Source organism: Triturus cristatus, chromosome 5_2 (assembly GCF_964204655.1).
Source record: "Triturus cristatus chromosome 5_2, aTriCri1.1, whole genome shotgun sequence".
Lineage (NCBI taxonomy): Eukaryota > Metazoa > Chordata > Amphibia > Caudata > Salamandridae > Triturus > Triturus cristatus.
This window is the reverse complement of record NC_140588.1, coordinates 1,095,579,420-1,095,593,144: the sequence shown is the minus strand read 5'-3', so window position 1 is coordinate 1,095,593,144 and position 13,725 is coordinate 1,095,579,420. Positions and strand designations below refer to the sequence as shown.

General features: G+C 50.1%; 1 protein-coding gene across 8 annotated transcripts in view; it reads right to left on the bottom strand.

Annotated features, from left to right (window-relative positions):
• LOC146829749 (class I histocompatibility antigen, Gogo-B*0103 alpha chain-like) overlaps positions 1-13,725 on the bottom strand; it is a 579,784-nt gene that overhangs the window by 162,293 nt on the left and 403,766 nt on the right. The gene's annotated exons all lie outside the window — the stretch shown is intronic.

Below are 13,725 nucleotides of genomic sequence, written 5' to 3'. Positions count from 1 at the left end.
TTCGCTATGTTGGAGAACTCCTCCATGGAGGGACAGGACCAGCGATCCAGACAAGGTCCTGCCGAAGACACTGACTCCAACATTGGGCCGGCGTTGCCCGGCGGATAAATATGCGACACAAGCGCTCCAGCCTTAGTGCAGATCACAGGGGCGGATTGCAGACCCTCGATAATGCCCTTTATTTTATTGTAAAAGAAGGCTGCCAGTCCATTACAAAGGGCCTGGGAAGGGATGATCTTGTTACCTAGACACTCTGGATTAGTGAGGCCTTTCAAGATGTTAAAAACACATTTGGTACTGTTTGGGGCTTTCAAAATGAGGTCCACAAAATACGACGCCTTGGTGGTTACAATGGCTTGTTTGTACCTGACTAGCATTTCTCGCCAGGCTATCTTATCACTGGCTGTATACTGCCTGCGCCGCCACCTCTCAGCGTGTTTGCACTGGATCTTAAAGGAACGAAGTTCCTCCGAGAACCATGGTGCAGAGGGGGATCCTCGTTTCCTAATCCGTTTCAGAGGGGCAAATAATTTAATGTTATTGGCCATGAAGCTACATAGCTCCCCGTAATTAGCATCGACCGACTTTCCTGGGTCCGGAAAAGGGGCCCCATCAAAGAGAGGTACGGATTGTGCTATCCGCGTAAGGGCTTTCCAATCCCTACTTTGGACAAAATTAGCTTTGGTAGGGGGGTGTCTGGTTCTGGGGAATGAAAGCAGTTGAAACATGATCAGATGGTGGTCAGACCAGTCCATCAGAAGAATGTTATCAATGGTCACTACTTTTTCTCCAGCGAATATTAAATCTAGTGCATGACCTGCAATGTGGGTGGGCTCCGACACATGTTGTGGAAGATTTAAATTGACACAAGATTGTAAAATATTATTAAAAGCAGTTTTCAGCATTGCACTAGGCCAGAGATTGAAGTCTCCCAAGATCAACATTTTCTGATGGGTGAGTGCCAAATTGCTAATCACGTCCAAGAATTGCTGCTGTGATTGTTCACTTATGGTCCCCGGGGGTCTGTAGCAGAGCATCCCAGTCACGGCATAGCCGGACCTGTCTTTTAGACAGAAGCCCAGAGTTTCAAACTGCACAAGCGTCACCATATGAAAATGATCTGAGTGTATGTATGTGTTTAGGGGCCAGAGATCTAGGATGGGTCGAAGAGTCTCGTCCCTTTTTGGTATGAGAAAATATAGGGAGTAGACTCCCATATTTTGTTGGTTGGTAGGAACGGGTTCTATTGCCTGTTTCTGCAGGAGGGAGATTACCTCCTGCTTTAGGAGTATTAGATGTTCTTGTGACATTGGGCGTTGTGTGGGTGGAATGTTTGAGGGGATAGATATTAGTTCTAGGCAGTAGCCTGACCGAATTATTTGTGTTACCCATTTGTCTGAGGTGATGGTAGCCCAGACAGGAAGGAAATGTTGGAGTCTGCCCCCGACTGGAGTGGAATGGTCTGGGGGAGTCGGGGGGAAGTCATTGTGTAGGCGGTGTGGCAGAGCGGGCAGTGTTTGTTTTGCCTCTGCCCTTGTTATTGTTACCCCTATAGCCACCTCTTTGATTACCCCTTGTGAAGGTGGACTGAGTAGGGGATTTGTATGAAGTGGACGCGGTGTCTGAGGAGTAGCCTCTAGAAGTACTTCGAAAGGAAGAGCGGCGAAAGGAGCGTCTAGGAGGGTGTGACTGCAAGGCTCCCATGGATTTTGCGGTATCCTTTTTCATTTTTTCTAGGGCCTCATCCACTTTTGGGCCAAATAGATGTTCTTGGTCAAAGGGATGGTTAAGGATGGAGGATTGTACCTCCGGTTTAAAGCCTGATATTCTTAGCCAAGCATGGCGACGGAGGAGGACGCTGGTATTGATGGCCCCGGAAGCTGTGTCTGCTGCATCTAGGGCACAACGTATGGAGATATTAGTAATAGTTTTACCCTCCTGAATTAGTTTGTTGGCCCTAGCTTTATATTTTTCAGGGAGGTGGTTCATTATGCTTTCTAACTCGTCATAATGTGCCCTGTCATATCAGGCCAATAGCGCTTGAGTATTGGCGATACGCCATATATTGGCCGCTTGTGATGCAGTACGCTTTCCTGATGCATCCAGTAGTTTTGACTCTTTGTCAGGTGGTGGTGCTTCGCCTGACGCCTGGGAGTTTGCCCTTTTACGTGCGGTGAATACCACTAGAGAATCTAGTGGTGCTGGCCCTCTGATGTAGGAGGGATCTGTGGGGGCAGATTTGTATTTTTTCTCGATGCGCGGGTTAATGACCCTGGCCCTAACTGGGTCCTTAAAAACTTCTGGCGCATGCTTTACCACTCCTTTGAGCATAGACAATATGGAGGTGGACCTATGTGTGGTGTCGAATGTGTCGAGGAGGAAATCTTCCTCCACGGGGTCGGTATGCAAGTCTACCCCGTGATAATGTGCTGCCCTTTGCAGTAAATGGTTGAACCCCAATGAGTCTTACGGTGGAGATGGTCTGGAAGGGTGAAGATCGTCTTGTGGGACGTTGGGGAGATCAGGGATATTGTAATCGTCCCATGGGTCTAGGGATCCTGTAGGGGTGGGGTCCTCTGTGGGTAGGTCCTGGGGCACATCCCCTATGTCGTCATATGGGTCCCCCTGATCATCATCGTGTAGAGAAGGGATCGGAGAACGATGAGGTTGGGGTGGAGAAGGCGGGGGGTGGAGGTGGGGAAGGTGGAGGATGTGTGGAAGGTATTCTGAACGGAGAGGTAGCAGAGTCCTTCCTCTTTGGAGGTGGAGCAGGCTTCTCCAAATGTCTCTTTTTGGTAGAGAGTGTCAAATGTCCAGTTTTTGGATCCTTGGTGAGTGTTTTTTGCAAGGGATCTGGTGTGAATAGGTCTGGTGAGGTTGGTCGGTCCGTCGGCGCCGGAGGCTTCGGGGCCGTTGGCTTTTTAGGCTTTTCTGTGCTGGTTCTTTGTTTGGAACCCGGTTTGAGAACCTCTGGTCGCTTGGTCGGCGCCGAGATGGGTTTCGGCTTCGAAGTGTCGGTGGCCTTGTGTGCTTTGGTCGGTACCGAAAGTGTTGTCGGTACCGAAGAGCTGGGTTTCGACCCCGAGTGCTTCGGTGCGGGGCTCGGTGTCGAGATGGAGGCCGGTTTCTTTTTCGGTGCCGAAGCGTGTTTATTGGCACCGATGGTAGGCTGGCTCGAGCCCGAGCCGCCGGAAGGCTTGCTTGGCTTCTTTACCGGTCCCGAAGGTGCGGTGTTGGAAGCAGTGTCCTTGGTCTTGCCTAGGCCCGGAGGCGAAGGCGTGACCGGAGCCTTTTTCGGTGCCGGCAAGGGTGTTGGGGGGGGGGATCAGTACTCACGACCCTCTGCGCCGGGGTGATGTCCTCCACATCTGAGTCGTCGGCTTCGGAAGCACTGATAAGGCCCTCGTCGGTGTAATGCTGTTCTGGAGCATCGAGGCCTTCTCCGAAGATGTCGTCCGGAATCGTGGTCGAGGAGTGTGCCATGGTTGTTCTGGCTCTTCGGTCCCGAATAGTCTTTTTGGACCGGAAGGACTTACACGCCGGACAGTTTTGAGCCTCGTGTTCAGGGGAGAGGCAGAGATTGCATACCTCGTGGAGATCGGTGTGGGGAAATTTGGACCCACATCGAGGGCACTTTTTAAATGGAGTCCTTTCCATTAGCCAGGACCGGAGCTTGGAGAGGCCCGAAGGCCGCCGTCGACGACTGGAACCGAAGGTCTGTGCCGATGAGAAGGCGCGTCGAGTGGGGAGATCGCGATCGAAACAATACCGCGATTTGGGGTGAGGATTGCGCGTCGATAGTCGAACTGGAAGCTGTTCAGAACCGGAGCGCGACGATTACATCTGAGCTCGATGGCGGAAAAAAACAATCTGAAGATGGAGCCGAAGCCCATGCGCAATACGATCCAAAGGAGGAGTCACCTACCTCGTGACTTCCAAAGACTTTCCAAGAGGAAAAACAAACTGCAAACATCCGGGCCCAACACCAGATGGCGATCTATGCACAAGTGTGTAATCTGCAGCTCATATGCCTCGAACATATGTTTTTTATATATATGTTTTATTATTTCCGGGGTACCAGTGCATGGGTGAGAATATTCAGTGCTTATGACTATTGATGAGGATCCCTTGGAAGAGAATGACGTAGAGTGAAATAGCGTGGAGTGCAGTGGCATACATAGGAACAATGTAGAGTGGTGTACAGTGGAGTGACATATAGTGGACAGGCATAGAATGGAATGGCGTAGAGTGGAATAGCGTGGAGTGCAGTGGCATACATAGAACAATGTAGAGTGGTGTACAGTAGAGTGGTTTTACAGTAGAGTGGCATATAGTGGAGAGGCACAGAATGGAAAGGCGTAGAGTGGATTAGCGTGGAGTGCAGTGGCATACATAGGAACAATGTAGAGTGGCGTATAGTAGAGTGGCGTATAGTGGAGAGGAATGGAATGACGTAGAGTGGAATAGAGCGGAGTGCAGTGGCATACATAGGAACATTGTAGAGTGGCGTACAGTGGAGTAGCGTACAGTGGAATGGCGTATAGTGGTGAGGCATGGAATGGCGTAGAGTGAAATAGCGTGGAGTGCAGTGGCATACAGTAGAATAGTATATACTGGAGTGGTATAGACTGCAGTGGAATACCGTTAGTGGAGTGGCGTACGGATGCACATTCACTTTGGCAGCAGTGTACAATATGGTGTGCAGAGTGATGCAAGCCAGTGCTTTGCGCTGCCTCACCAGATTTACCAATCTACCGGAGCAAGCATGATGGCCTTGTGTTGCTTTGTAAATGTAACTGGAGTATTGTGTTGCCCATGGATGGTCATGCGTGATGCAAGGGTAACACAATACAGTAATACATCTGGGCGTTAGTTATACATTGAAACATGGTATACCACTGTAACTTCCAAGTATACAGCGGTACATGCCGATGACAAGGCAGTATATGATTGGCTCCTCCAGGTCCTTTACATCTACATCAGACAACGGTCCCAGACCCGCAGAAACCATGAACAGGTTCATACTAGCATCCCTCCTCGCAGAGGACTCACATGCAACTTCAAGGTCTGCTCTATTTGCTTCTAAGGTTCTGGCGACAAGGACTGCTGAGCATGGAGCTGTTCCACCACCTCCACCTCCCTAGGGTCCGTCTCTTTGTTCAAAAAGTTAGAATATGCTTCAAGCTGCATAGCTGTGACCAACGACACAGAAAGCGTCTTCTAACTGAACTACGTCATCTCTTGTTGTACAGCAGACCTCTGCAACTCCGCCTCCACGAACCGAGTGGCCCTGGCCCTTGGACCAGTCATGGCGCTAGCCTGGCTTATGAAAGCGCTTTAACAAACCCTCAACCTCCGTGTGGCCACACAAGGCCCATCGGTGAACAGGCCAGCTTCCGCGACGCAGCAACATCATGTTCCCACGCTTTTCCTGGGCTCCTCCAGAACCTTGCCGCACAGCATCCTGGTACATGAAGTCCCGAGCCTTTCAGTGACCAACAAGAGCTGGGAGAGGCACTCTTTAACACTGGACTGGGGCACGTGTATCTCGGGGGTGTCTGTTTTTTAATCTCATGTAAGAAAAACAGCTTCTAATTGTCACATGGTAGTGGTTTCTGTCAATTTGCACTTTTGTGAAACACATGCCTACACCTGAGTCCATCTGAGAAGTGGAGTGTACAGGTGTGGTTGAGTTCTCCTTTAGAAACCCCCTCACCTTCGGTACTCTTGAATGTGGATCCTTCCCTGGGCTCTGATTGGAGTTCACAGGTGTGGATGAGTTCTCTTTTAGAAACCCCCTCACCTTCGGTACTCTTGAATGTGGATCCTTCCCTGGGCTCTGATTGGAGTTCACAGGTGTGGATGAGTTCTCTTTTAGAAACCCCCTCATCTTCGGTACTCTTGAATGTGGATCCTTCCCTGGGCTCTGATTGGAGTTCACAGGTGTGGATGAGTTCTCTTTTAGAAACCCCCTCATCTTCGATACTCTTGAATGTGTATCCTTCCCTGGGCTCTGATTGGAGTTCACAGGTGTGGATGAGTTCTCTTTCAGAAACCCCCTCACCTTCGGTACTCTTGAATGTGGATCCTTCTCTGGGCTCTGATTGGAGTTCACAGGTGTGGATGAGTTCTCTTTTAGAAACCCCCTCACCTTCGGTACTCTTGAATGTGGATCCGTCCCTGGGCTCTGATTGGAGTTCACAGGTGTGGATGAGTTCTCTTTCAGAAACCCCCTCACCTTCGGTACTCTTGAATGTGGATACTTCCCTGGGCTCTGATTGGAGTTCACAGGTGTGGATGAGTTCTCTTTTAGAAACCCCCTCACCTTCGGTACTCTTGAATGTGGATCCTTCCCTGGGCTCCGATTGGAGTTCACAGGTGTGGAGGAGTTCTCTTTCAGAAACCCCCTCATCTTCGGTACTCTTGAATGTGGATCCTTCCCTGGGCTCTGATTGCAGTTCACAGGTGTGGATGAGTTCTCTTTCAGAAACCCCCTCACCCTCGGTACTCTTGAATGTGGATCCTTCCCTGGGCTCTGATTGGAGTTCACAGGTGTGCATGAGTTCTCTTTCAGAAACCCCCTCACCTTCAGTACTCTTGAATGTGGATCCTTCCATGGGCTCTGACTGGAGTTCACAGGTGTGGATGAGTTCTCTTTTAGAAACCCCCTCATCTTCGGTACTCTTGAATGTGGATCCTTCCCTTGGCTCTGATTGGAGTTCACAGGTGTGGATGAGTTCTCTTTTAGAAACCCCCTCATCTTCGTTACTCTTGAATGTGGATCCTTCCCTGGGCTCTGATTGGAGTTCGCAGGTGTGGATAAGTTCTCTTTCAGAAACCCCCTCACCTTCGGTACTCTTGAATGTGGATCCTTCCCTGGGCTCTGATTGGAGTGCACAGGTGTGGATGAGTTCTCTTTCAGAAACCCCCTCACCCTCGGTACTCTTGAATGTGGATCCTTCCCTGGGCTCTGATTGGAGTTCACAGGTGTGCATGAGTTCTCTTTCAGAAACCCCCTCACCTTCAGTACTCTTGAATGTGAATCCTTCCCTGGGCTCTGATTGGAGTTCACAGGTGTGGATGAGTCCTCTTTTAGAAACCCCCTCACCTTCGGTACTCTTGAATGTGGATCCTTCCCTGGGCTCTGATTGGAGTTCACAGGTGTGGATGAGTCCTCTTTTAGAAACCCCCTCACCTTCGGTACTCTTGAATGTGGATCCTTCCCTGGGATCTGATTGGAGTTCACAGGTGTGCATGAGTTCTCTTTCAGAAACCCCCTCACCTTCGGTACTCTTGAATGTGGATCCTTCCCTGGGCTCTGATTGGAGTTCACAGGTGTGGATGAGTCCTCTTTTAGAAACCCCCTCACCTTCGGGACTCTTGAATGTGGATCCTTCCCTGGGCTCTGATTGGAGTTCGCAGGTGTGGATGGCGGCCATATGTGAAAAAGTGCCCTCTTTCTGCATGGTTGCCCCACTTTTTGCTGAACTGCTGATGTACTTTGACTGAGTGTGCCCTGGGCTCCTGCCGATCAGGTGCCCAAGGCCTATGTTCTTTCCCTAAAACTGCATTGAAAACAAAGCCCAATTGGCACTCTCTGGCAACAGGGCAGTCCCTTGTGAATGGTACCACAGGTACCCAGGGCACTGTGGCCAGGCAAGGCCTTTAAGGGCTGCATCACCTATTGTGCCACCTTTAGAGGCCCTGTACCCTTGCACTCACACACTGCCTTTGCAGGCTGCATGTTTTGGTGCAGAACAAAGTGAAGAGTTGAAATGGCAAGCACCCTGTATGCCATGCCTACAACACACTGCCTTGGCATAGATCAGCCACACCTCTAGCTGGGTGCACTATACCAGTGGTGAGGGTACAGGTGCATGAGCCCTGAACCCCTACAGTGTCTAAGCCAATTCTTAGACACAGTAAGTGCAGTAATGCCATTAAGAGTATATGGTGCTGGGAGTTTGTCATTTCAAACTCCACAGCACCATAATGGCTTTACTGAAAACTGAGAAGTTTGGTATCAAACTTCTCAGCGCATTAAACCCACACTGATGCCAGTGTGGGATTTAATTAAAAATGCACACAAAGGGCATCTTAGAGATGCCCCCTGAAAAATGACCTACCACTAGTATCCAGGCTGAGTGGTTGCCTTCAGCTGCCACCACCAGATATGTTTCTGGGCCCCTGGGTGGAGAGCCTGCTGCTCTCGGGGGCCTGAAACAAAGCACATCCTGGGACGTGGTGACAAGCATCCCACCCCGGGATGGGCAGGGTCCACGAAGTGGAAGCTTCAGAGGCTTGCCGCCTTTGTGAGCTTCCCCAGGCCACTTGCTGCTTTCAGCAACTGGTCCACACTGGTTCTGACCCCCACTTTGGGCGGGAGAACCGGCGGGAAAAATAAGTGAGGAAGAGAGGTGTGCCCACCTCTGCCAACTCCATCCCTCAGGTGGGGGAGGCGAGGTGAAGCACAACTCTCAGTCCCCGCCATCTTGCAGAGGGGGGGACCCAGCCAAACAGGGAGAGGCTTATGCCCCCCTCCCACTGGAGGGTGGCATAATAGGGGGTGTACCCACCCCAGGGAGGGACCCATTGGTCCCAACCTTTTAACAACCTGTAACACCTGTAAATCTAGTATTTAGGTGCACCCCTGAATTTTGCTTCCTCAGACAAGAACCCTCAAGAAGAAAAGAAGAAGAAAGACCGATCAGCCGTGCCGAGGCTAACCTGAGGAAGACGCCTCCTGACTTGGCCCCAGCCCTACCTGCCTGTCTCCACCTCAAACCTGCTCCTGCGAAATTCCAGTGTGTCCTGCAGCCAGCCTGTAAGGAAGTGGGTTTCTGTTGCAGTGACCCCCCCACACTTTTTGCCTGATAAGTGATGCACTTTTCCTTGTTGTGCCCTGGGCTCCTGCCAATCAGGTGCCCAGGGCCTGTGTTCCTTCCCTAAAAACTGCCTAACAGCCAAAACCCAATTGGCATCTCTGGTCACATGTCAGCCCCTGGTAAATGGTACCCTAGGTACTCAGGGCCTTGTGACCAGAGAAGGCCCCTAAGGGCAGCAGCACTTATTGTGCCACCCTTACAGGCCCTGTACCCGGACACACACACACTGCCTTTGCAGGCTGAATGTCTTGGTGCAGAACAAAACAAAGAGTCGACATGGCACACATCCCTGTGTGCCATGCCCACAACACACACTGCCCTGGCATACATCAGCCACCCCTCTAGCTGGGTGCCCTATGCCAATGGTGTGGGCACGGATGCATGAGCCCTGTGCCCCTACAGTACCCAGGTCCATTCCTGGGCACTGTAAGTGCAGTGCTGCCATTTAAGAGTATATGGTGCAGGGAGATCGTCAACATGAACTCCACAGCACCATAATGCAAACACTGAAGACTGAGAAGTTTGGTATCAAACTTCTCAGCACATTAAACCCGCACTGATGCCAGTGTGGGATTTAATGTGCAATGCACGACAGAGGGCATCTTAGAGATGCCCCCTGAACCCAACCTACAATCCACATCTTATCTGAGAGGCTGCCTAGGCTGCCATACAGCAGACATGTTGCTGGACCCCTGGGTAGAGAGCCATCCGCTCTCGTGGGTCTCCAACAATGCACATCCTGGGTGAGGTGCTAGGTCTCCTCCCCAAGGATGGGCAGGGGAAGCTTCAAAGGCATGTCGCCTTTGTGAGCTTCTCCAGGTCACTTGCAGTACTCAGCAACTGGCCCCTACTGGTTCTGACCCCCACTCTGGCGGGAAGACTGTCCGGAAACCCCAAAAAAGGAAAGGGGGTGTGCCAGCCTCTGCCAACCTCACCCCTCAGGTGGGGGAGGCGAGGTGAAACACATCTCCGTGCGCTCTCACCATCTTGAAGATGTGAAGCCCTGCCCAATCAGGACTAGGCTACAGCCCCCCTCCCACAGGAGTTAGGGAGGATGGATGGGGTGTACCCACCCCAGGGCAGGGACCCATTGGTCCCTGCCCTTTACCTATCTGTAACTCCCCTAAATCAAGTATTTAGGGCCCCCTGAACCTTCCTTTCGGAGATCCAGATTCCGAAACAGCAAAGAAGATCAAGAAGCAAGAAGACCTGCCGTGCAGCTACTAACAAGAGGAAGACACCAACTGCTTTGGCCCCAACCCTTCCGTCCTGTCGACCCTCGAACCTGCTCCTGCTAAACCCCGGCATCTCCAGTGGCCAGCAACCTCACAAATCCCGGAGGACCTGGCTACCTTGTGACTCTGAGCAACTGGGACTCCCACGAGCAGTGGTACTGCTCAAAGCAAGTAACTCACCCCTGGCATCAGCCAGGAACTGCAAACCCTGCACACTCTGCACCCGCCAAGTCTGGGCTGTGCCGGAGTGGACCAAGACCACAAGGACGTCCCCCCGGCGACTGTGTCTCCGAATCCAGCACCCAAGGACCCACCTCGACGCTCCTGACAACGCCTGCAGCCTCAGAACCAGGGACCCCTCCAACCGCGACCAGCAGAGGGTAAGATTTCCCGACGCCAAAAGGCACCCGGCACCCTGCGGCCCCCTGTGCCCAACTCTTGGGTGCCTACCTATCCTCCTACTACCCAACTTACCTCTCGAAGTGGTGGTGGCAGCTGAAGAATCTTCGTCCCCGAGCTTGCAGCCTTGGTTCATTCTTGAGCTTCTCCATTGTAATCCATTGAGCGCCCGATGGCTCAAAAGCACCCTGCACCCAGTCGCCCGAGTGGCCCTGGCAGTGCAACTTCTACTCTAACCTACTTCCCCATTTGCCCTGAGCAAGTGACCAGGAGCCCAGCTCCCACAGCCGCGTGGCCTGCTAGCCAGCAGCCACCAACCACAGGCCCCCTGCCTCCCGTAGGATAACATTGGGCCTAACTCACTCTGCACCTGCCTGCCCCTGTGCCGCTGAGGGTGTAACAACTGTACTTACCTGACCCTGGGAGACCCCTGAGTCTATGCCCAGCACTCAGGGGTCTCAGCACCTTAACTCTGCCAGTCGAGTACTTACCTTAAAGCCGATAACTCACTTTTCTTCCATAGGGTAACATTGACTGGCTTCACTTGGAAATTCTTCTAAGTGTGGAGTTTCTAAACTTTAAAATATTCACCTGAAATCAACCGAGTAACGAAAACGAAAATACTCACCTGCTATTAGGAGAGATCCCAGTGCTGGATCGTGGTGCCCAGCACTGACCCTGAAAAGTAATTACAACCATACTTACCGCTAACTCAATTTTCGTCCATAGGAAACCATTGACTGTTTTTCTTCTACGTGTCGATTTTTGCAAACTACAAATATTCTTTAAAAATCGTGCCAACTGTGAAAACGTAATTACTTACCTGTCTTTGATAGATGTCCCAGTGCTGAACCTAGGAGCCCAGCCCTGGATTACAAAAGTAACGAGAACATACTTTACCTGCAACTTGAATTTCCTTCCATAGGATAACATTGCCTGGTTTTTGCTGAAAAAGTTTCTAAGTGTCGATTTTACAAACTTACAAATATTTGTTAAAAACTGCCCGTATAACCTAAACGCATTCTCTCAACTGCTTACAGGTGGTACGCATGTGCTGGATCCGGGATCCAACACTGAGCTAGAAAAAGTAACAATAACCCCACTTACCTGCTAAGTGAATTTCCTCCCATAGGATAACATTGGTGATTTCATTAGAAAAAAAGTTTCTAAGTGTCAACTTTTAAAATACCAAAATATTGCTTAAAAATCACAACAGTAACTAAACGTATTTACTCACCTGTTTCGAGGAACTGTCCCAGGACTGAATCTAGGATCCAGTCCTGGAGTTAGAAAAGTAATCCTAAAAGTAATCAATTGCATTTACTTAGAATTTACCATTGAGCTCAATGTATAATTGTGTTTGAATTGTGTTGACAATTGCAACAAACTGTACCTCAAAAGACTATTGCCTATTGAAAAGTATTTAACCAAAGCATCTCATTCTGAGAAGGCAAATGCTACTTACCAGTATGCATCTGTTCTTGGCATGTAGAGTTGCAGATCTACACACTGTGAATAGATCGCCATCTGGTGTTGGGCCCGGATGTTTGCAGTTGTTTTTTCTCTTGGAAAGTCCTTGGAAGTCACGAGGTATGTGACTCCTCCTTTGGATCGTATTGCGCATGGGCTTCGGCTACATCCTCAGATTGTTTTTCGCCAGCAGGGAAATGATTGAGCGTAGTAATAAGCAGTGAAGATGCCCATGTGTGTTGTATCTAAATAAGATTAACTGGAACAGATAAAGGTAGCCGGGGAGGCGGGTGGGCGTATGTAGATCTGCAGCTCTACTTGCCAAGAACAGATGCATACTGGTAAGTAGCATTTGCCGTTCGAGGCATATGAGCTGCAGATTACACACTGTGCATAGATTATATAGCAGTTCCCAACCTTAGCGGCGACCACCGGTATCTGTTGCAGTGGTTTGAAACAATGTTTTGAGTACAGCCTGGCCCACACTAGCTTGTTGCATAGTTTGCACATCTACGCAATAGTGTTTAGTGAAAGTGTGCGGTGTTGACCGTGTAGCTGCTTTGCAGATATCATCTAAGGGGATGTGCCCTAAGAATGCCATGGAAGCCCCTATTTTACGTGTAGAGTGGGCTTTAGGGGGAACAGATAGCGTTAGTGTTGCTTTGTGGTAGCAAATCTGTATGCATTTGACAATCCACCTAGCTATCCCCGGCTTGGAGATGGGGTTGCCTTTGTGTGGTGGTGAAAAAGACACGAACAGCTGTTTGGTCTTACGAAAGGATTGTGTTCTCTCGATGTAGTAGAGCAAGGCTCGTTTGACATCTAATGTGTGGAGAGCTCTTTCTGCAACGGTCTGTGGCTGCGAGAAGAATACAGGTAGTTCCACAGATTGGTTTAGGTGAAAGGGAGAAATGACTTTAGGGAGGAATTTTGGATTGGTACGGAGAACAACCTTGTTATGGTGCATTTGGAGAAAAGGTTCTTGAATGGTGAGTGCTTGTATCTTACTGACCCTTCTGAGGGAAGTGATGGCTACAAGAAAAGCAGTTTTCCATGTTAGGAATTGAAGTTCACATTTGTGGAGAGGTTCAAAGGGTGGCCCCATTAGTCTAGTGAGAACGATATTTAGATTCCACACAGGTGAGGGTGGCACTCTGGGGGGAATTATTCTCTTGAGGGCTTCCATGAAGGCTTTAATGGCAGGTACTCGAAAGAGTGATAGATGTTGCCTGTTTTGTAGATAAGCTGCTATGGCTGCAAGGTGCAGTCTAATAGATGTGTAGGCTAGGTTGCATCTTTGTAGGTGTAGTAAATAGCCTATGATGTGTTGAATGGACACATCTAGAGGATTGATAGTATTGTTGTGACAAAAGACCACAAAACGTTTCCACTTGGCTGCATAGAAAGGCTCTAGTGGTGGGTCGCCTAGCTTCTCTAATGACGTTTATGCAGTCTGGGGGAAGATTTAGATAACCGAATTGTAGGATTTCAGGAGCCAGATCGCACAGTTGAGCTGAGCTGGGTCCGGGTGTCTGATCTCTCCATGGTTCTGGGTTAAGAGGCTTGGAGAGAGGTGTAACTTTTGGTGCGGGACTACAGATAGTTCCAGCAGTGTGGTGTACCACGGTTGTCTGGCCCAAGTTGGAGCTACTAGGATGAGAGTGAGGGAGTGTTGCTGTAGTTTGCGCACCACTAATGGAATGAGTGGGAGAGGCGGAAAAGCGTACGCAAATCTG